Source organism: Talpa occidentalis, unplaced genomic scaffold (assembly GCF_014898055.3).
Source record: "Talpa occidentalis isolate TD23 unplaced genomic scaffold, MPIMG_talOcc4v2.1 talOcc4.6, whole genome shotgun sequence".
In the NCBI taxonomy this organism is placed as follows: domain Eukaryota; kingdom Metazoa; phylum Chordata; class Mammalia; order Eulipotyphla; family Talpidae; genus Talpa; species Talpa occidentalis.
In genome coordinates, this window is record NW_023604972.1 from 95,973,353 (window position 1) to 95,994,050 (window position 20,698).

A 20,698-nucleotide genomic window follows, 5' to 3' on the forward strand; every position below is an offset into this window, starting at 1 on the left:
GGCAGCACAGAGACTTCATAAACTCTACCCAACATTCAAATTAAATTTTCAGTCTGACTATATTGCAGTCCTTAAAGTTAGTTAGTACTCTGTTCCTTCTCCCACTTTTTCCATTACAGTTTATTGGAAAGCTGAATTTCTAAAAATCCATTTTTTAAATTATTTAAATAGAGGCATGTTTTATTTATTTATTTGTTTGTTTGTTTGCTTGTTTTGTTTTATACATGCACTGGGTACAGTCAGAAGCGCGGGAGGGTGAGAGAACTCACCAGAGCCAGAGCGGGGAGCAGAGCAGGCAGAAGGACCGAAGCACACTGCTGAGGGGAGCAGCGGGCGGCAGGAGAGGTCTGCACGCCATGCGGGACCCTCCTCCGGTGTCCGAGCAGCCGGGGATCGAACCGGCGCCTCAGAGGCTGCGGGCAGCTTCGCAACCCAGCGCTCAACCACTGCGCCACCGGGGAGGCCCCGGAAAGCTGAATTTCTATCTTGCCTTTTTAAACCAGAAAGCACATGTTCTTCTTAAGAGGTTCAATTTAAGAGCTTATTTTTAACCCCCAAATTTACTATCACCTTGTCATTGATAGAATACTCAATCCTCCTAAGGACTTTGAGAGACTAATTATCATCCCATTTTCCTTAAGGAGAAAAAGAGGATCAAATGGGTACCTCTTCGTGGTTCATGTTTAGTAAACAGACCTGGAACTTGATCCCAAGTTTATGAACTTTCTTGTGTGATATTCCCATTGATGTATATGATATCTGCTCTCCTTCTTAAGTGTTCAAGGTCTGGGTTCACACCTGATTCTGCTCATTTATTTACTGTAGTTAAGCCAGGAAAAATGCCCTGGCCTACAAATGGGTCTCTACCCACAGCAAAATGTGTGCAGCAAATGCTTTAATTTTCCCTAATGCCACATAGAATCATTTCTCTAATACTTCTATGATTCCCTGCAGTGCATAACAATACCACAATATTTTTTTGGTCTAAAGCACTGTTGTTTCGGCATGACTGCATTTGTCTAACATAGATGATTTGAATCCACACTCTGCCTTGTGCTTTCTTCTCTGGCCCAAATTATTCTTTCCAAGTTAGAATGTTTTTTCTTCTCTGCATCCATTAAAAATCATCGGCAATGTGGCTACCCTCCAGAAACACTTCTGTAATGCCAACCGCAGGACTTGGCATCTAAAAATAAGAGTTGAAAATGAGATTTAAGTTAATGCCCAGAAAGAAATCTTTCCATGTGTCATAGTAAAAATTGGTAAAACCTATTCTAGGGAAAAGGGTGAAATACATGAAACTCTTAGTGCTGCTTCTTACTCAAATCTTGGCAGAGTAATTAGTGAGAGCTTGTCCTTTTTAATCTGACTCTCTCCTATTAGCCACTTTTCATTCTTTGACTTAAAGTTATGTAAGTTCAGAGGTTCTCAGTCTATTCAGAGCCCACAGCTGAGCAGGCTTCCTGGGAAGAAGTTCCTCACTAATGATTCCCAAGCTCTGAAAGTTTATGGTTTCATTTAGCTATCACTTGTTGCTTCCTTTATGGAACTGATTAAATTCACCAAATAGTGAAACATAAAATCAAATAGTTTCGGGAAAGTGTGGGCAGTTTAAAATTTGCCTAAAATTTAGCATGGAAACTGTGAATTTAAAAAATATTAAAATTAATTAGCTGGGATCTCCCTAACCTTTTATTCGCCTAAAACTCCCATCCAAATCATTTTGTAAGAATAGTTATATGCAAAATTAAATCATTCTTATTTGCCTTTTATGTCTTTACTCAGTTTTTCCCTATATATTTCATCTTACTTTTGATTTTCAAGTACACAGTCTAGTGACAAAGGTCTGTACTCCGTGCAAAGTTACTCCAGGGGCCTCCCCTGGTGGCGCAGCAGTTGAGCCCTGGGCTGCGAAGCCCCGCAGCCTCTGTAGTGCTGGTTCGATCCCCGGCTGTCAACGAGGGTCCCACATGGTGCTGCAGACCTCTCCTGCTCCACCCGCTGCTCCCCTCAGCAGTGTACTTCATCACTCTGCCTGTTCTGTTCCATGCTCTGGCTCTGGTGAATTTCTCACCCTCCCGTGTTTCTGACTGTATCCAGTGCTTGTATAAATAAATAAATTAATTAATTAATTAAAAAAAAAAAACCAACAACAGTTACTCCAGTGCTCCAGTGTTATTGTCTTTTCCTTCTTCCCCCCCCCCCCACCCTTCCTTTTCTTTCATACAAACTATGATAGAAATTCTTATGGGAAGCTTAGGGCTTAGTCATTGTTACCTTTTCTAGAAGATGTCAAAACTAAAAAGCAGATGGAATCCAAAGATGAGACAGTAAAATTGGTTAAAATGGAATCATTGCTGAGTTGTGTTTTCAAATTGTATTTTCAGTTTTTATATTTGGTTTAAGAAGGGTCATGGATGTTAAATCTGAAGATTAAGAGCACAATTCTGCAACTGTTCTAGCTCCTCAATAATCTGGTAAGTCTTCCAGTACCACTTTTTATACTTTGTGCAGATTTAGATTTAGATTAAAAGATTCAGACACACATTTAGGTTTGGAATGTATCAATCTTACTATGACTTTTTAAGGAATCCTTAGTTTCTCGTGTTCTAAAATGCTTGACTATTGTCCACTGTGGATTATGGAGGGCTAATATAAACCTGAAAGTTATTTTTCCTCAAAATAATTTTGCTCCATATTGGTCTTTTAGGGACAGATATTTCTGATAGATCTTGTCTTGTCTACACAAATTATAGTCTCACCAAGTTTTGGATTTTAAGCTTATGTGGCAGCCCTGAGAATGGATCTGTATTTTTTCAATAAGACAGTCTTAGCTTTTGTCCCAGGTTGAACCTAGACAGACCAGCTTTCAAAATGTTGAGTTTTCTCATGCCAAGGAGATCATGCCAGGGCCCATCGAACCAAAAGCAGGATTAGCAAGTCATATACTGTAGTTTTATTTTCCCATTTTTTCAACTTTACTGTGGTATGACTGGCAAATAAAACTGTATGTATATATTTAAATTACAGTGTTATGATTTGATATACATTGTAAGATGTATTACCACATTCAAGCTAATATTCTCATCTCTTCTCAATTTTATTTGGTTGTAGAAATACATAGGATCTATTAGGAAATTTCAAGGCTGTAATACACTATTATAAACTATAATCATGGTGATGTATATGAGGTCTCCAAACCAAATTCATCTTATAACTGAACATATAACTTTTGACCGGTGTCTCCCCATTTTCCCCACCCCAATCCGTGATAACCATCATTTTACTCTCTGTTTCTGTTGAGTTAAACTTTGTATAGATTTCGCATGTAAGTGAAACCATACACTGTTTGTCTTTCTCTGTTTCCAGCAAAAAGACCTGTCTTATTTCTCTTAGCACAGTATCTTCTAGTTCATCTATGTTATTGCCAATAATAGAATTTCTTTTTAATGTTATTCCATTGTCTATGTCACTATCTATCACATTTTCTTTATCCACTTATTGTCAGACACTTAGGTTGTTTCCACTTTTTAGCTATTGTAAATAATACTGCAGTGAACATGGGAGTGCAGATTTCTCTTATAGGTATGACTTTATTACCTTTGACTATAAACTTAGAAGTAAGATAGCTGAATTATTTGTTTCTATTTTTTGTTTTGTGAGGAATCACCATATTACGTTCTATAAAGTCTGTAACAATTTACATTCCTATTAACAGTGTGAAAAATATCCCTTTCTCCACATCTTTGTTAAAACCTTCTATCTTTTGACTTTTTGATAATAGACATCCTGACAAGTGTGAGCTGATAATCTCCTTGGGTTTTGATTTGCATTTTCCTGTTGGTTAGTGACTTTGGGCACCTTGTCCATTTGTATATCTCCTTTGGAAAACATCTCAGATGCTTTGCCCATATTTAAATTGTTTTTTTGTTGTTGTTGTTTTTCTTTTTGCTAGTAAGTTGTTTTATTAGTTCTTTATCAGATTGATGGTTTGCAAATATTTTCTCACTGCATTGGTTGCATCTTCATTTTGTAAATTGCCTTTTTCTGTGCAGGTTTAAGTTTGATGTAGTCCTGCTTATTTATTTTTACCTTTGGTGTTTTTGCTTGTCGTGTCAAATCCAAAACATCATTGGTAAGACCAATGCTAAAGAAATTTTCCCCTATGCATTCTCTAGAATGTCTATGGTTTTAGATTTTATGTTAAAAATTTTAACCATTTGTGTTTGATCTTTGTATATTTGTGTATGGGTAAGGTAAGGGTCCACTTTCATTCTTTTGCACGTGGCTGTCCAGTTTCCCCAGCACCATTTATGGGGTGACAATCTGAGATGCATTCACCTATGGGCGGCATGTATGCTATGGAATGCCACTGCTGGGCCTCAAAGATGATCTATCACATAGTTTTTATTCATTTGGTAAACAGAACATGTGACTTGTCAGAAACATTTTTCTCCATTTTTTTGGCATGGGCCTTGTAAGGGAAATTTAATCCATATGTGTCTAAGATTCATTTACACTTAAATTATTAAAGATTGTTCTGAGTTTTTGATGTCTAACAAGTCTTTTGACTTTTCCAAGCAGTTCTTTAATGCTTTGCCAAGGGTGGACCTAATGTCCAATACCAGTAAATTAAGATTTTCTCCTTGTCTAAAATCCTTGCTTCTGAGGGGAAAGTTCCTTAACACTTAGCATCATCCTGCTCCTGTTCTAAGTGTGCCAGAGGAGCAAAGCTCTGGAAGGGTAAAATATGATATGGCATGAATTACACATCTGGACCCAATCTGGGCCTGTTTTCTAACTGGGAAGGAGGTACAGGATGTACTTTACTTTCATCTACCTCTGCTTCACTGGAGACATTGTGTGATGCACATGCCAGATGCTCTGAGTTCATCTGGTTGATGGAAAAGAGGAAAGTAACCTCTCTTCATTGAAAGGATACAGGATAAATAAAGAACCTGAATATTCAGAGAAGTAATATATTTCTATTCTTTCCAAGATAAGTTACGTGTCACTGGTAGATCTTTTTACCAAAAATCTTTTGATCCCCACCTTACTAATAACCATAGTTACTTTCATCAGGGTCAAGACGAGACTTAGAGCAATGTGGTGATGCAGGGAAAGTTACCTTCAGAAGGAAACTCTCAGTATTTCCTCCTTTCTTATTCTCTTTTGGGGTTCTCCTTTAATTTCTTATGTTAGTAATCTCTGCTTGGAAATGGTCACAGGTCCTTCTGGTTGCCTAGGAAAACATGAGATGAATGAAATCTTATGACATTATTACCAAGATTACCCCTTCTCCCCCAGGACTGATGACAATCTGAGGCAGGGATTATATCTCTTTCATTTCTGTGTCCCTGATATCTGCTACAGAGCCTGTCTTACAGTTGGTGCTCAAGTAACTGTTGCTTGCCAAATAAACGTAGTATCATTGCACAGGAGAGTCATGATAAATTCAAAGGATTGAGCACCTAACTATGACATTTCAGTAGTAGACCTAATCTCAAATTTATCTTTGTCTTTCTATATTTTGCCCATATGTTTCACTTATTCCACCTCAAATCTATAGTAGAAAATACACCAAATAAAGGCAACCAGTGGGCAATGCTTGTGAGTCTAAGTTTTTCCATAACACTCCAACCACCCCAGGGAAGTCCAAGCTGATCCCACACTCAGGACAGAACAAGGCTCATGCTCTGTGTTTATTGGATTTGTCTTGAGTTGAGGGCCATCACTTACTTCCTGTGAAATTTTCTGGGTTGAAGTTCTTTTTTCTGTAATGGGCTAGAGTAGTCCATTTATTCAGTAGCTTTAATTATATAAATAACTTTTTCTGAAACTACTCAGACTTTTGAGATAATTAGGACTCAGGTGTTTTAGAAGAGGTTCTTAGCCAGGTGATTATTTCTATTACTACTAGTTTCTGCTATAGTTTGGGGAATTCATGTAAGTCAGTTTGGCCAATTTAGCTACTCCAGTTTCTTTCTTTCTTTCTTTTTTTAATTTTAACAGTTTCCTTTTAGTCCCTTTCCTATTCTGTCATGCCCATTGTTGTTTTTTTTCCCCCAAACTAATGTTTAGAAGTTAATTGCTGCTAATAGAACTGTTATCTTTCCAATTTTTTTGGTAGGTATTTATGGGATCTTAGGTGTTTATGTTGTACAGCCATTACTTTTCCCTTAACATATATCCCTAAGAATAGCTGTATTATAACCTATTTAACTATATTCATTTTTTTGTTCTCACTTAGATTACCTCCAATTTCAGCATTGCAAACAATACTGGAGCATATTCTTATATTTATGTCCTTCTGCCTATTTCCCCAGAATGAACTCAGAAAAGTACAATTTTTTAAATCTTTCAATGCTTTCTCTCTCTCTTTCTCCTGTATGTTTCACCTATATACACACCTATATATACACCTGTATACACACACACATAATACATTGTAAACAAAATTTAAATCATATGCAAAATTAAACATAAACATTTAAAAACATATGTTCCTGTGTCATTGAATTTTCTTCGACACTATCATTAATTTTACGTAATGTTTCATAACATAAATATTCTAATTGTAACCTGTACTTGAGCATGTTAGAATGTTTCCAATTTTCACTACCTTTGATTCTTTTGATTAATTAGAACTTTTTCTGGCCTTCTTCTCATGTACAAATCCCCAAAGGGTCTACTTATGCCGGGCTAACAGTGTCACCTTTTGAAGACCTGGTAAATCAATCCACCTAACTGAGCTGGCTGTAGGTAAATCTGGAGCCGGACAATTTTCACTGCATAACAAGCAATGTTGGCGAGAAAAGAGCATCTATATGGCACTATATAGTCCATTCACTTATATGTCTTAGGGTGGAATACCCTCCCCTACCCACCACTCTCCCTTTTCCCTACCGGCAAGAAAATATAGGATCTCAGACTGGGCTTTCTTTGATCAGATTTTCTCCCTTTAAAATTTTTTAAAATTAATTTTTGACTAAACACCCACCATGATCCATTAGGTACCCTCTACCCTTGCTTCCCCTGTCCCCCCAATACTGTTGGTAACCTTAATTCTGTTGTTGATGTCCATGTACTTATTTTTATTTTGTTTAGTCCATTCAGGTGCATTGTTTCCTTATATTGCACATATGTGTGAAATAATCCAATAGTTTCTTTTCCTCCTTCTGATTTATTTTGCTTTGCATAATATGCTCAGACACCCTCCATTTTGCTGCAAATGGCCAATCATCTATTTGGGGGCACTTAGGTTGTTTCCATATTTAGTTATTATAAATAATGCTGCAGTAAACATTGTATACATATAACTCAGTTAAATGATTTCATATTCCTTGAATAGACACCTAGAAATGGGAATACAGGATCAAATGGTAGCTCTATTTTTATTTTTTTGAGGATGATCCATACAATTTTCTGAATTGGTTGCATCAACTTACATTCCCATCAACAGCATTTGAAGGTTCCTTTTTCCTACACTCTTACCAACATTTATTGTGACTAGTCTTTTTGATGTAAGCCATTCTCCCAGGTGTGAAATGATACCTTATTGTGGTTTTGATTTATACTTCTCTAATAAGAAGTGGTGATGAACATTTGTGTGTGTGTGTATGTGTGTGTGTGCGTGCACTTGTTGGCCATCTATATGGCTTTTTCAGAGAAGTGTTTTATAACCATTTTTAAATCGGATTGTTTGGGTTTGTTGAATATCACATTATTTTGGTGATTACTGGTAGCCTCCAAGAGTTATAAGTGAATGGGAACAGCAAACTCCTTCCCTATTCCCTAGTCACCAGTGTTAAGTAGCCTAACATGAACTATTAACAATAGGTAAGCTATGGAAACAACCCAAATGCCCCAAAATAAATGACTGGATCAAGCAGATGTGGTATATGTACAAAATAGAATACTATTCAGCAATAAAAAAAGATAGACTAATGCCATTTGCAGGAATATGGATGGAGCAAGAAGGGATTATGCTCAGTGAAAGAAGCCAGAGGAAAAAGAAAAATATCAGATGGTTTCACGTATAGGAGGAATAGAGGGGAACAAAATAAGGGATCAGGAAAAAAAATAACAATAAATAGAAAACCAAAATTGTGCTCGCTTCGGCAGCACATATACTAAAATTGGAACGATACAGAGAAGATTAGCATGGCCCCTGCGCAAGGATGACACGCAAATTCGTGAAGCGTTCCATATTTTTAAATAGATGACTGGATCAAGAAGATGTGGTACATATATACCATGGAATATTACTCAGCATTCAAAAAAGATAAACACATGCAATTTGCAGCAACATGGATGGCGCTGGAAGGGATCATGCTCAGCGAAATAAGCCAAAAAGAAAAAGAAAAATACCGGATGGTCTCACTCATAGCAGGAATCTAGAAAACTTAAATAAGGGACCAGGAAAATGAATAACTATAAGAAAGTGAAAATCAAAATCAACAAAAAACTATGAACCAGAGACACTTTTAGGGGGGCGGGGGTGGGAGGGGAGGGATTGGGGTCAGAATGGGGGGGCTGCAATTGTATGGGGAATATAACAATAAAATTTATTAAAAAAAAAAAAAAAAAAAGAAAACCAAAATTAACAAGCAACTAGAAATCAGAGACATTCTGCAGGGGAAGGGGAGGGAGAGGGATCAAAACAGGGGAGGGATGAGCACAAGGACTATGGTGATGGTGCACGGGTGAATTGGTGGTGGGAATTATACAGGGATGACCCTGAGAGGAGAAAGCAAACATTGTACAAAAATTAACAATGATGTAAAATCTGTATAAATGAATAAATTATTAAAAATAAAGTAGTCTACCATGATTAGCAAGTGGTCATGCAGTCAGCACTCAGCTTGATGAGGTCTTTGCACTTAAACGTGTACAGGCTGAACATCTGGTATGAAAGTCCACTTTAAGTAGGATAGAACAGTGCTATTGGAAGGAAAATAGCCTTAGAATTCAAATAGGAATAGACCTGTGTTAAGTGATAGAAGACTGGGCAAGACCAAGTGTCCAACACTGAAGGGGTAAATGTGACAAGTTTTTATACCTTATTCCTCCAGAGATGGAGGTGCCTGAATGCAATTTCTATATGACCACATATCTAGAACTCCTCATGTTTCATCAGTGAAAATTTACTTAATATCTTTAAGTGAATTACATCTTCTGGTGAATATTTGGAAACCTTATTAAAAACTGCTTGCAGTAAGTTTCTCTGGGAGAATTCCTGATTAGATCTTTTAAATGCTAATTAATTGCCTCTATGAAGTTCATGTTAGTTGATGTTTACAGGCAAATATTAAAAATTAAAAATTAAAGAAAGTATGATAAAGAGTTGAGAATCGATAGTTTCTAAGATTCTACCAATAAAGATATTTTTAGACTACTTTATGTACATAAAGGATTAAAATGTCAAGCTAAAACAATTTTGAACCTAGATTAGAAGGTTTTGTATAATTCTTTTATCTTAATAGCAAAAAAATTATGAGATGATCTCAGACATCTAGAGTTTTAATATTTTTTGAATGAAAAATAGAAATAATCCTTTTAAAGTGAAATTATGTAATCAGTTCATTATTCACTATATAGTTAACAAAAGCTTTTTTGAAGTCTTAAAATGAAATATTTTTAAATATGTCAATTTTACAGATTTTAAAATTATACAACATGACACCTGTGTGAAATCATGTATTTGTATAAGGAAATGCATCTTAGTCAGAGCAGAGGAATTTTCAGCCAACTCTTTCAAGCATGACTCTTACATTTGTTTGAAATGTGGTGAATGTATTCTTACAATTGGAGATTCTTTTATTCTGTCATTACATTGAGATTTTTATATTGTCATTGAAATTTTAGATACAAAATTAATTTCTGTCATATTGTGCCAAAAAACATCAGCCACATTTTCAAGCAATCCACATTATTTACTTATACTTGGAACATTTTTTTCTATTATAAAAAAGGTCTCCCCATTATCAGCCACACATAATTCCTGACCTCAGAGTATATAGGTATATACATGTGATGGTTAAATATGGAAGCTAGTAACTGCTTCATTCATTTTAAACTACTCCCCCACCCCAAGTGCCTACTGTGTGTTTTGCCTTATGCTGAGCCCAGGATGGAGGTGTGTTTGCAGCCCTTATCCAACAGATGTGTTCCCCACCTCCTCCACCCACAGCTTCGTACCAAAGGGGAGATATGCATTGGTTTAACAGACCAGATGACAATCTTGTCTTCCCTGTCTGAGTTCCACTGTGAAGTCAGGGTTTATCTTACAAATTTTATTTTCAGGGTGTGTTATGTGCATGTGGTTGGCTGCTGGGTGCCATGTCTTTGAGGTGTTTCTGTGCTCTTTACGGGACCTAATTCAGTGAGGAGCATCGGAGATAATAAATATGAGTTGATTGAGTGGTTGACTTATTGGCACCATAAAACCTTTCCTTTCTATGGAAGGAACCAGAATCCTTAGTCCTGGCCCCCACCTGCCACTGTATGGCCATGAGGAGAAGGGTGTTTCAAGACGAGCTCAAACCCATTTTGCTCTCCCCACTCTCCTGCTGCCTGCCTGGCCATCAGGAGAGGGAAGCTGGTTACCTGCAAGTGGGCTATGTGCCTTTCCCATGCTTTTTGGTCTTTCAGGTTCTGGGAGGAATGCCAGGGGAGAGATATTCTGGAACTCTGAATGCCAAGTTACTCTCCTTCCTTGACAAACTGTGCAGCATTATGCCCAGGGGTTTCCTTAGTGCTTGGGGAGCGGGAACCCAGGGTACTCAGATGAACAGCAAGGATATTTGGAGCAGTGGTGGTCACAGTGACTCCCTGAGAAAAGTTTGCATGTGATCTGTTAGAAGAAGTTTAAAAGTTGCTTCTGGTGCACAGAGATAATGTCCCCATGGGGAGTCACAGTCTTACTTCCTGGGGAAGAGGTCACTTTCGGCTTTGGTGATTTAATGTGAAGGCATTGAAATTGAAGGTGTCATCAGGACAGAGGTGTTCTGTGCCAGGACTGTCAGTATAAGGGTGGCGTTGTGAACTCTCAATGTACCCCACACCGGGGGCATCTCAGGGATGACAGAGAAGTGACTCATGCCCATCTGTGGCTGCCACCCTCTTTGAACTCTTGAAAAAAAATCTGTGTGACTGAGGGTTTTTGTAGCTCAGAAACTGGAGAAAGAAATATGAACCATTTCTGCTTCCTTGCCTTGTTCCCATCTAAGCCCAGAGATGAGATGTGGGGGGACAGAGGAGCAAGCTGTTTCTGGAATGCTTGTGTTGGCTGTGCAAAGGAAAATCCTGACCCCTATCAAGCTGACCCCAACCTGCTCAGTGTCAGCAAATGTCAGACCCTCTTCCAAATCAGAGTAACTCATCAAAGACAAGAGACTGCAGGCTGAATTGGCTTTTCCCGGAGGAGGAGTCAACCTTGGTTGTCTGGGGTATTGAATTTGGTGGTTTCTGAAAAGTGCACGGGCACCTGCAGATGATGCTGCGAGGATCTGTCACAGCTCCATGTGCGTGTTTAACCCTGCCGCCTGCGTGCTGGCCGCCCTCCTGCACAAATGACAGAGTATTATCAATAATAGGTGCTTTCTCCAAGGGTTGCTAGGGAGAGCCTGCCGTGCACTAGACTGCTGGACTTTGCTTTAAGTTCCATGTTGGTTCAGTTGTGAAAAACTGCTGCATTCCCAAATCTCATTAGAGGGCAGAGAGGGCCTTTGTTTCTTTATGATTGTTTCTTCATCACTTTTTAAATGTGAGAATCGCACTTCTATGTGAGAAGTGAGCTATGTGAGAAGGGCCCTTATTCACATAGCTGCTTCTCTGAGTTTGGAGGCCAGTGTCAAGGTAACTGTCCCCACTGCTTAGGTAGACCATAGCAAGAGGATCTCAGGCTTGATGTTGACTTGATTGGTCATCCCAACCCCCTCTCACCCTGCCCACATGGGCACAGTTTGAGAAAGCCCTCCTTGGCTTAGTAATGGGTAACTTTTGGGACCTGCGGATGGAGTGACCAGGAAACTCACTCATTGGTCTCCACCCTCTTCCCCTGTGTAGTACTTTACTGCGGCTGTTGGATGGTATGAATTTTCGCAGATGTGTCTTTGGCTCTCAAGATGCAGAATGTTGGCTGGTCCAGTGCTGGGGGCTGCCAAAGTGGGTGTCATGTGTTCTGCATGATTTTAGTGCTCCCAGCTGCAGTTTTCCTGTTTGTTGCAGTTAAGACCTGTCTTCTGTGTTTGTTTGACTCTCTTTTGTCTCTCTTGGTGAAAGAGAGATATGGTTCTAAGGGGATGAAGTAAGGTAAGAGGAGCAAATACTCTCTCATTTTCTCCCTCACCACCAGTATTCCTTCTGCCCTGATTTTTCCTGGCAGGACTGAGCTCTGCTGTGGTCAGATCAACCCTGTGAATGAGACAATCCCGAATCTGTTTCAGAGTTCAGCCCCAGACCACTTGGGAGCCCCAGTCCCTCAGGAGAGCCACACAGTCTCCCCTTCAGCAATACAGTAGGGCATAGTCTTTCTGAAGGGTGGAGGAGGCCTCACCAAAAAGGGGTCTGAACCCTATCTTCTTCTGGTATCTGGGAATGAAATCCTGAACAATACAAAGAAGAATTAAAGAGAAAAAAGAGCATGATTCTCTTGTAGTCTTTTCTGCCCCCCTTCATTCCCCAGAGAGTGGACACAAGATGAGGTACAGAGCTGCAAGGCAGACCCTCCTCTGACCCATATTCATCTTCACTTTACAGTCATGCCCTGGATCACATGTGCAATTACAACGTTTCATGATTTCTAACCTCTGGTTTGTGCCCTTCTTATCCAGGTTGATAGCCTCTCACATTTCTAGGTGTTTATTCTTATGGGTAAACTAGTTGACTATTTTCTCTTAAAATTTACTTAAAGAAGGTCTGTGGGTATGATCTCTCCAGGCCTATGTCTAAATTGTTGATCTTCTCTCAGAGAATGAGGGCTGGATCCTGAATTTCAGACAGTTTGGCATTTACTGGAAGAAAGTAAGGGGATGGAGGAAATGAATATCAAAGCACTGTATTCACCATAATGGTGGTCAGACTTGCCAAAGCCTGGAAATGATTTTGGTCTTTTAGCACAAGGACAATTGGTTCAATTTGCCAAAGCCAGTTTGCCAATTGTTGAATGACCAATTTGCTGAATTTACTGAATTTATTAATTTATCAGATTACATTAACACAGTTATGAAGTCTTGAGAAGTTGCAAGGGGCTGGGCTGGCAGGGCCTGAAAGGACTCTGTGGAGTCAGAAACAATGATCTCTGCGAACAGCCCTGCAGACAGCACCAGGAGCCTCCAGGGGGTGCCACTCATCAGGCTGCCATGTGCATTAGGTAGATGGGTGGGGACTTAAAGTCTGAAATACAAAACATTTCTGACTACCCTGGTCTTGCTTTTAAACCAATTATTTTTAAAAAATTATTCTTGCTTTTAAAAGTCAACTCACCCAAGTTTGTTTTTAAAAGTCAACTCACTCAATTCCTCATTAGCTACATTTTCTACTCATTTCCCATCTTCAAGCTATGTCATTTGTTTGGTTCTTCCTCTCTCTTCCATTTGCCTCTTACTCTGGAGCCAAACAAAATCCCTTCTCATTTTCCCTTGTGGAGCACTAGCAGAACAGTTTAACTGTCTCCTTTATTGCTTCTGTTCTTGATAACCCGTATGCCTGCAGGATTCACAATATATCACAACAGGGCAATGAAAGATTTTTTTTTTCTCTAAGAGCAATTATATTGCCAACTTTCAGGCAATATTAAAATTTTTTTCCTACACATTTATGAAGTCTTGAGACGTTGGCAGGGGCTGGGTTGGCAGGGCCTGAAACTGTGATAGTCTTCACAGTCTTCACAGGCACTCAATAAATATTTTTTAAAAGATTTTTTTATTTATGCATACAAGAACTGGGGTACAGGCCAGAGGTGTGGGGAGTGAGAGGAGTCACCAGAGACAGAGTGGGGAGTAGAACAGGTGGATTGACTGAAATACACTGCTGAGGGGAGCAGTGGGTGAGACAGGAGAGGTCTGCTGCACCATGTGGGTAGCTCCCTGGCAAGGGATCGAACTCTCACCACAGTGGCTGCAGACAGCCTCGTAGGCTGCATCCTAACCCCTTGTGCCACCAGGGAGGCCTGGCACTCAATAAATATTGCTGAAATTAACAAAAAAAAATTTTAATGAAATAATGTAAGTCTCTACTCTCTCTTTTCTGAAGATGTAGGGTTGGAAACACCCTGAAGATGGAAATTCAAAGCAGAGTGCTTAATTTGGTTTTACCCTGGATCTTAGGGAACAAAGATAAAACTGAGCTCAGCAGATTGTGAGATCAGACTAGGGGCTTGACATAGTTCTTGCTAGGAAATGAACTTTTTTTTTGGAATGTTCCCTGACTTCTCAGAATCCTCATTCTGGCAGTGGGAGCTAGGTGGGCACAAGTCACAGGTTCTATGGGCAAAAGGTGAGAACATCAGACATTAGGTATTATTTTACAAAATTAAAATGCTTTTTAATTTTAATTTGAAGAATTGGGTTACTCTCCTCTTATAAGTAGAGGTAAAATGCCCCCTGAGGAGAAGATTTATTCTTGGAGAAGGGATCTAGATAACAGCCTCTGCTCACTCAGTGGGAACCAGGCCTTGATGGGATTAACCTCTAGTTTAGTGGTACATGTATTATGTGTGAAAATGGCTGTCTTAGTCTGTTGGGCTGATATAAAGAATATAATAAAGGGCCTCCCCTGGTGGCGCAGCAGTTGAGCGCTGAGCTGCGCGCTGTAGCTGCCCGCAGCCTCTGCAGCGCCGGTTCATTCCCTGGCTGCTTGCGAGGGTCCCACATAGCGCACAGGCCTCTCCTGCCATGCCCGCTGCTCCCCCCAGCAGTGTATTTAGGTCCATCTGCCTGTTCTGTTCCCCGCTCTGGCTCTGGTGAATTCTCTCACCCTCCCATGCTTGTAACTTTACCTAGTGCTTGTATAAATAAACAAACAAACAAATAAGTAAATAAATAAATAATCTTTAAAAAAAAAAGAATATAATAGACTGGGTGGTTAAAACAACACAAAATAATTTTTTTTATGAAGATGGGTCCAAGAGTAAAGAAGGAAGTCCAAGCCCCCCACTCCAAAGTTGAAGCCAAAGCAAAAGCTTTAAAGGCCAAAAAGCAGTGCTGAAAGGTAACCACAGGAAAAAAAAAAAAAAAAAAAAAACAAACCAGCATGTCACCCATCTCCCAGAGGCCTTCAAGGTAACCCAAATATCTTCATAAGAGCACTCCTAGGAGAAACAAGCTTGACCACTATGCCATCAACAAGTTCCCCTGGACACTGAGTCAGCCAAGAAAAACAGAAGACAACACACTTGTGTAGAATACAGCATAGTTCACAGCATTCTGCTCCAGGTCCACTAAATTCATGTCCTGCCATGCAAAATACATCCATTCCATCCAAACAGCCCCCAAATTCTTAGCTCATTCTAGCAGCAACTTTAAAGTCTACACTTCAAAGTCTCATGTAAATATCATCTGAATCAGATATTGATGACACTTGAGATAATAATTCATACCTGTGGCAAAATTTCTCTCCAGCTGTGAGTTTGTGAAATTAGGTAATTACGTGCTTCTAGAGTGGAAGGGCAGAATAGAATAGACATCCCTACCCCAAAGGGAGAAATTTGTGACAAAGGGGTTGGTGGGTCTCAATCACAATCTAGCAAGGCAAATTCCATTAGATCTTGAGACTTGAGAATAATCCTTGGTTCAATGTCCTACCTTTCAGACTTATTGGGGTGGCAACATTAACCTTAGACTCTAGGCAAGACTACTGCTTCGGTGACTTTCCTAGGTCAGGGCACAGCTCCTGCTTGCCCTTTCAGGCTGGAGTCTGCCACCCAGGGTCTGGGAGGTTCCAACCCTAAGCCTGACCTGTTGAAAATGAGGCAGTGACTGATCTCGAAATCACCTTTGGTGCCATTTTCCCCTTTTCCTGAAGAGTAGCTCTAACGTTCATGCTGTCAAATTCAAGAAGGCTGACAACCTTTCTTCATCTCATCTGTCTCCTTCCCCTTCAGTGCAAACTGAGAGAAACTTATGCTTGTTTTTTTACACCAAGGTGCTGGATTTTGGTAACACAATAAAAATATTGTCATGTGTTATTCAGTGAATTTGGGCTTTTCCCAATTGGACTAAGGAAATAACCAAAGGAAAAGTCTTGACCCCTCCTGATGAACTCTTAGTAACTAAAATCTAGAACTTAAAATTTAACCCTCCAGGGATAGTCCTTCCAATGTCCCTGAAGAAACCCTCTCGCTGTGGAGTCAAGGGTGAAAATCAGATAGGAGTGGCATATTCTTGTATCATCCAGGAGTTCATGCTGGTCTGAGAATGATGTAACAGGGGGCCAAGGGAAAGTTGAGGGTAAAACAAATGCAAGAGTTTAGGAGATGAGTGAGGGAAATATACCGTCTATTAAATTCTTTGAACAGTGGGTGGATGACCTGGGTAAAGCAGTGAAAATGCACAAGGGCACTCAAAATCACTTAAGGCAACCAGGATTATAACACAGAAAAAGAAGGGAAAGGCAAGAGAAATAAAAGTACATAGAAAATTAAACAACTTAAGCTTTCCATTATTGGAAATTCCAGATGTTTCCTTAATAGAGATTACTGAATCGTAGGTCTCATTTTGCTGCACAAACATTCATCCTCTCATCTGACTGCTTTCTGTTCATTACAAACAGGAATTCCTATTCTGACCACTTGGGGTCTCTAGAGAATCACTGATCAGGGCCTGAAACCTGATAACCTGTTGGTGATCAACCACTCCAGGATGCGGAAATGTTTCTTTTTCAAACAGGAATACTCATACAGCCACAGTAGATAAGTCCTGAATCTTAAATTTCCAAAGACTAAAAAAAGCTACTTCAGTGGGCAGCTACTTATCAACCCTTAGCTGTCACTAACCATTATCCCTCAAGTCCCTTTCTATATTGTAATGGAATTACAGTAGCAGAAATAGTAGACATTTCTAATACTTTTTCTAGAATTATAATTATTTCTGAATTTTAATTATTTGTAGCAATAACAAATAAAAATTAAATAATTTAATTATTTGTAGCAATAACAAAAATTCTACAGCTTCAGTATTGTTGCTTGAAGTAACAGCACTGCTTCCTATTAAAAAGGCAAATGCCCTTGGGGGACTAATTCATACAATCAGTATAAATATTTAAATCTTAATTCAAGTTATTTTGATGAAATTTCCTCTGCTTACTAAGGACAAATCAGAGATGATTGAGAGAAACTGAGGGAGTGAAAGAGGAGGGAGGTGAAGACGAATTTCCTTCATACCACAGCAGAAATCAGTTCCTGGGTCCTCTTCCAACCTCCTGCCCCTCAGTAAGTGTTGCAGTGTGTAACCTGACCCTAAGGTCAAGAGAACAGACTGCCCTCAATTCCGGAAGCCCTCCTACTTAAGACGATGACTTCCAGACTTTGCTGGGGCTCTGACACTATCACCTCCATAGTGCTTAGCATGACTCCCTTCCTGGTCACACAAACTATTTTGGGTGTGGCTGACATTTTTGACAGCGCTGCTGATGACAAGTGTACATTTAAACTTTCCATCGTTTAGAATACTCATGCAATAATTTGTAATGAAACATTGATGAAATCTGGGGAATAATGACGTCCTCTCTTGATGTTGTTTGATTCATTGCGGGAAATTATACTTTAATGATCTCTCTTTTTTTTTTCCAAAGATTTATTTTTATTGATTTATGCATAAAAGAACTAGGGTGTAAAAAATCTGCAAAGAGCTGATGAGACTCAACAACAACAAAGAAAATAATCCAGTCAAAAAATGGGCAGAAGAGCTAAAAAGAAACTTCTCTCAAGAGGAAATGCAAATGGCCAACAGGCATATGAAAAAATGTTCAACATCACTTGCCATCAGGGAAATGCAAATCAAAACTACCATGAGATACCATCTTACACCAGTGAGAATGGCACATATTAATAAAACTAGCAACAACAAATGCTGGCGAGGGTGTGAAGAAAAAGGAACTCTTCTACACTGTTGGTGGGAGTGCAAACTGGTCCAACCACTGTGGAAAGCTGTGTGGAGATTTCTGGACCTACTAAACATAGAGCTTCCATATGATCCAGCAATTCCACTCCTAGGTATTTACCCAAAGGACACAGAAACATCAATTCCAAAGAACACCTGCACCCCTATGTTTATAGCAGCACTGTTTACAATAGCTAAGCTTTGGAAACAACCCAAATGCCCAAAAATAGATGACTGGATCAAGAAGATGTGGTCCATATATACCATGGAATATTACTCAGCATTCAAAAAAGATAAACACATGCAATTTGCAGCAACATGGATGGCGCTGGAAGGGATCATGCTCAGCGAAATAAGCCAAAAAGAAAAAGAAAAATACCGGATGGTCTCACTCATAGCAGGAATCTAGAAAACTTAAATAAGGGACCAGGAAAACGAATAACTATAAGAAAGTGAAAATCAAAATCAACAAAAAACTATGAACCAGAGACACTTTTTGGGGGGTGGGGGCGGGAGGGGAGGGATTGGGGTCAGAATGGGGGGGCTGCAATTGTATGGGGAATACAACAATAAAATTTATTATTAAAAAAAAAAAAAAAAAAAAAAAAAAAAAAGAGTAACCATCAGGAAGCTACCACTATAAATATACTTAGCAACAGAATACCAAAACACAACAATAACTGACTACGAAAAGGAGAAATAAGCAATAGTAGTACATAAGATTACATTAACAACAACTGACAGAACTAAGAAAACAACAAAGACAATAATAAACAACTTATTAATCAAAAAAAAAAAAAAAAAAAAATTAATTTTTAAAATAACAGGTTTCCATATCAATGATATCATTGTTAGCATTTTGAAAGTAGAAATAAGAACACACAGAATAAATATCACCTAATATGTTTCAAAAAAAAAAAAAAAAAAAAAAGAACTAGGGTGTAGACCAGAGGTGTGAGGATTCACCAGAGACAGAGTGGGGAGCAAAACAGGCAGAGCTACAGAAATACACTGCTGATGAGAGCAGCAGGCAAGGCAGGAGAGGTCTGCTGCACCTTTGTGGGTTAGCTCCCTGGCCGGGAATTGAACTCAGGCTGTAGTGGTGATAGCACTGCATCTTAACCCCAATGCCACCAGGAAGGCCTGATCTCTTTCATTTTTATCTCAAAGTTTGATTATTATTTCCTGATGCCCTCTGGAGTACTCTATCTAATGTTTCATAGACTTATCAATCCATCCAGCATTTATTAAGAGTCTATTACTTTCCACTTACCCTAAGGCACTATGAACAGTGATGAATGGGAATGGGGCAGGGACCCTATGAAGGCCATCAACCAGTGGGAGAGACAGATGTGTAAGGCAGTTAGTGAATGTATGATGAATAGGGACGAGAAGGACCAAGTGCTTGGGGATCAAGAAAAAACACTTCTAGAAAAATAAAATTCTTTTTTCCAACTGGTTTGAAAGCAACCACTTGTTACTATTATTGTTGCTATTGTTTTATCAGGGAGCACTAGTCTTCCTGATAACTCAACTGGATGTCTATGCTACATTGTTAAATTGCTGTCTGATGCTTTAAAAGGCACTAACCAGAGGGTGATAGAGAAGATGTATGGAAGCAATCTGGCCGGGTCGGCTGTGTAACCCATGTTACAAGAGTGACCTTGCATTTATTTTCAGGGAGACCAGTGACCAGCGAGACTGCCCATGTTTTCACGATGGACATCCTGAAACTCCAAGGTCAGTGCTGCTGGAACACTGACAATCCCCTACTGAAGGGAACATTATAAAGTGTACCTATTCCTCAGTTCTGCGATTTTTTTTTTAAGATTTATTTATTTATTTATACAAGCACTGGGTACAGTCAGAAGCTCGGGAGGGTGAGAGAATTCACCAGAGCCAGAGCAGGGAGCAGAACAGGCAGACTGACGAAGTACACTGCTGAGGGGAGCAGCGGGAGTGGCAGGAGAGGTCTGTCACGGCATGTGGGACCCTCGCTGGTGGCCGGGGATCGAACCGGCTCTGTAGAGGCTGCGGGCAACTTCACAGCCCAGCGCTCAACCACTGGGCCACTAGGGAAGGCTCTCTTCTGCGATTTTTCAAGGCATGTGGTCATCTCTCCGTGACCCGTTCTTCTTCCAGAGACTCTTACAAAAGAGATAATTAGGTTGCTGAGATTTGGAGGTCAGTACATAAAGAAGGGAAAAGAAAAAATGTCATCTTTTGAGCAGAGAAGTGGGGGGAAACTCACTAGCGTCCTGCATCCCACACTCTCAACAGGTCCCCTCTTCTGCCCTAGCAGAGTTTCCTGCAATGTGGTGTGGACTTGTTTTATTTCTGACCCAAATGCCATTTGTAATCAGTTGTCTTGATGCTAGAGCAAAGAGTGTAAAATCTCCATGTATTAAAATGAACTAATCCATTTGGCTTTTTACTTTTAGGTGGGCATGGACTTCTATTAATGCCAGACTGCCTTTTCCTTAGAGAATTACTTTTGTTCTTGCTTAAGTTAAATAGATCCATCATCCTCTGTTTTCTTTCCTCTCATATTCTTCCTGGAAAAAATGTTATTTTTCAAACCTCCAAACCACAAAGTG

At 39.5% G+C, this 20,698-nt stretch overlaps 1 protein-coding gene and 1 non-coding gene across 3 annotated transcripts in view; both read left to right on the top strand.

Moving 5' to 3' along the window:
- The window catches only part of LOC119261454 (V-type proton ATPase subunit S1-like protein), a 92,904-nt gene that overhangs the window by 59,137 nt on the left and 13,069 nt on the right, over positions 1-20,698 (top strand). The window contains exon 9 of one of the 2 annotated variants that reach the window (XR_008549099.1): positions 2,388-2,477. The exons of the other annotated variant lie outside the window; for it this stretch is intronic. The gene's annotated coding sequence lies outside the window, so the exon portion shown is untranslated. The remainder of the gene's footprint in view (positions 1-2,387; positions 2,478-20,698) is intronic. 2 annotated transcript variants of the gene reach the window in all.
- LOC119230274 (U6 spliceosomal RNA) lies at positions 8,109-8,215 on the top strand. The gene has a single exon (XR_005121718.1). It is a non-coding gene; the product is annotated as a U6 spliceosomal RNA (small nuclear RNA).